This window comes from Myotis brandtii, unplaced genomic scaffold (genome assembly GCF_000412655.1).
Source record: "Myotis brandtii unplaced genomic scaffold, ASM41265v1 scaffold687, whole genome shotgun sequence".
NCBI classification, from domain to species: domain Eukaryota; kingdom Metazoa; phylum Chordata; class Mammalia; order Chiroptera; family Vespertilionidae; genus Myotis; species Myotis brandtii.
The window spans coordinates 2,218,661-2,221,920 of NW_005370687.1; the positions used below are offsets into that span (position 1 = coordinate 2,218,661).

The 3,260-nt window shown below is 47.2% G+C and overlaps 1 protein-coding gene and 1 pseudogene across 1 annotated transcript in view; both read left to right on the forward strand.

Annotated features, from left to right (window-relative positions):
- NUDT3 (nudix (nucleoside diphosphate linked moiety X)-type motif 3) overlaps nucleotides 1-3,260 on the forward strand; it is a 56,450-nt gene that overhangs the window by 5,731 nt on the left and 47,459 nt on the right. The gene's annotated exons all lie outside the window — the stretch shown is intronic.
- The window catches only part of LOC102255247, a 2,502-nt pseudogene continuing 1,257 nt past the window's right edge, over nucleotides 2,016-3,260 (forward strand).

Genomic DNA, 3,260 nt, shown 5'->3' on the forward strand with positions numbered 1-3,260 from the left:
TTCTAGTTGTAGAATTTCCACTCAGCCAGCCTTCCTGTGGTTTGGGATGATGTCCGTTCTGTCTTTTAGTTGTATTTTTGAAGTGGTTGTGCGAGGCAGCAATCTCCGGTGTTTACCTATGCCGCCATCTTGGTTTCTCCTACAAGGAATTTTTTTAAATGTAAGATTCACCACAGTTATTGGGGAGAATGGGTGTGACAATGATCCCCTTTTTCTTTTATGGAAATATTATTTTAGCTTTATGACTTAATATTATAAAACTAAGGATAACCCTTTGGAAGGCTGCTCTTCTGAACTATAGACTCTGAAGAAGAAAGTAGTAGCATTGACTCCATTAGCTTTTAAAGAATTTGTGATCTTGAAACTAGTTTTATTTTATTGAGGTGAAGTTCACATAGTATAACATTAAACATTTTAAAGTGAACAAGTCAGTGACATTTAGCAACCACCACGTCTATCTAGTTTCAAAGCACTTATTCCAAAATAAAACCCTGTATCCATTACTCCCCATTCTTTCCTTCCCCCAGTCCCTGGCAACCACCAATCTGCTTTCTGTCTCTATGGATTTGCCTATCTGTGTGTGTGTGTGTGTGTGTGTGTGTGCGCCACGTTTTATTCATTGATTCATTTATTTGAGTTATTTCTACTTTTTGGCTATCTACTAATCCTATCCTATATAATAAAGAGGCAATATGCAAATTGACCATCACACCCTCACAAGATGGCTGCCTATGACCAGGCTGGCAGGGGGGTTAGTGAGGGACAACCAAACGACTGAACAAGCAGGCTGTGTGGGGCGACCAGGCCAGCAGGGGGGGCAGTTGGGGGTGATTAGGCTGGCAGGGGGGCAGTGAGGGGTGACTAGGCCGGCAGGAGGGGGGCAGTTGGGGGCTACCAGGCCAGCAGAAGGGGGCAGTTGTGGGTGACCAGGCCAGCAAGGGGGCAGTAAAGGGTGACCAGGCAGGTGGTGGGGCAGTTAGGAGCAACCAGGCTGGCAGGGAGGGGGCAGTTGGGGGAGACCTGGCCAGCAGCAGTTGGAGGTGACCTGGCCAGTAGTGGGGCAGTTAGGGGCGATCAGGCTGGCTGGGGGGGGCAGTTAGGGGTGACCAGGCAGGTAGGCAGGTGAGCGATTAGGAGCCAGCGGTCCAGGATTGTGAGAGGGATATCCGACTGCTGGTTTAGGCCCGAGGGGTCCCGGATTGGAGAGGGTGCAGGCTGGGCTGAGGGGACCCCCCCACACCCCCATGCACAAATTTTGTGCACCGGGCTTCTAGTGTGTGTGTGTGTGTGTGTGTGTGTATGGCTAATATGCAAAGTGTCCCCTCGGGAGTTTGACCAAGAGACCGGAGTTCGATCGTTCGCTATGACCTGTGCTGACCACCAGGGGGTGGCACGGAACGAAGGAAGGCCCCAGCCGGCATCCAGGGAAGGAAGGCCCCAGCCGGCAGCTTGAAAGCCCTGATTGACTCTGATCACCAGCCAGGCCTAGGGACCCTGCCTGTGCACGAATTTAGTGCACTGGGTCTCTAATTGTGAATGTTTCCATGAACATTTGTGTGTGTAAGTGTTTGAGTACCTGTTTTCAATTCTTTGGGGTTTTCTGTTATGAGAGGAATTGCGAGATCATATGGTAATTTTATGTTTAACGTTTTAAAGAGCCACCAAACTTTTCCACAGTGCCTGAACTATTTTACATTCCTACCAGCAATGTATTTGGGTTCTAATTTCTCTATATCCTCTCAGTGCTTGTTATTTTTAAAATTATAGCCATTCTAGTGGGTGTGAAGTGGAATCTCATGGTGGTTTTACTTTGCACTTCCCTAGTGCCTAATGATGTTGCATCTTTTCATGTGCCTGTTTGCTGTCTATATGTTTCCTTTGGATAAATGATGTTTGTTGTTGAGCTGTATGGGTTCTGTACATATTTTGGATATTTTACCCTTATCAGGTAGATGACTTGAAAATATTTCCTCCCACTCTGTAGGTAGTCTTTTCACATTCTTAATAATGTCCCTTGATGCACAGAAGTTTTTAATTTTGATGAAGTTCTGTTTATCTAACAAAGGAGAAATCCTTTGTTGCTCATGCTTTTGGTGTCATGTCTGAGATGCATTAAAAATCATGAAGGTTTATCCCCATTTTATAGTTTTAGCTCTTACATTTAAGTTGTTGGCCCTTTTTGTATATTATGAAGCAGGAGTCCAGTGAGGGCTCTTATTTAAAAACAAAATTTCAGGCAACTTTTTGGCTACTTCTCGAATCTCTGTCTGGTCCAGCCTTCTCGCCTCCATTCTAGCCTCTACCATGTCCACAAGGGTGACCCAGAAGACCTACAAGGTGTCCACCTATGGCCTCGGGCCTTCAGCAGCCACTCAATTCAAGTGGGCCTGGCACCCACATAAGCTCCTTGACCTTTTCCAAGGTGGGCGGCAGCTACCGGATTGGCCTGGGTTCCAGCATGAATCTCGCTGGGGATTATGGCGGAGCTGGGAGTATGGAGAGCATCACAGCTCTCCAAGTGAACCAGAGTCTGCTGAGCCCTCTGAAGCTGGAGGTGGACTCCAACATCCAGGCCCGTGTGCAACCAGGAGAAGGAGCAGATCAAGAGCCTCAACAAGTTTGCTTCCTTCAGTGATAAGGTGCGGAGCCTGGAGCAGCAGAATAAGATTCTGAGACCAAGTGGAACCTCCTGCAGCAGCAGAAGACGACTCGCAGTCACATGAACAACATGTTTGAGAACTGTATCAACAACCTTCAGCGGCGTTGGCCCAGGAGAAACTGAGTCTAGAGGTGGAGTTTGGTGACATGCAGGGGCTGGTGGAGGACTTGAAGAATAAGTAGGAGGATGAGATTAGCAAGCACACAGAGATGGAGAATGTATTTGTCTTCATCGAGAAGAATGTGGATATAGCTTACACAAACAAGGTAGAGCTGGAGTCCTGCCTGGAAGGACTGACCGATGAGATCAACTTCAGGCAGCTGTATGAAGAGGAGACTGGTTAGTTGGAGGCCCGGATCTCCAACATGTCTGTGGTACTGTCCATGGACAACAACCACTCCCTGGACCTCTATGGATCATTGCAGAGGTCAAAGCTCAGTAGGAGGAGATGGCTAATTGCAGCCATGCCGAGGCTGAGACCATGTACCGGATCAAGTGTGAGGAGCTGGGAAGCACAGGCATGACAAAGACTGAAATTTCTTTTTCTCTCTTTCTTTCTTTCTTTCTTTCTTTCTTTCTTTCTTTCTTTCTTTCTTTCTTT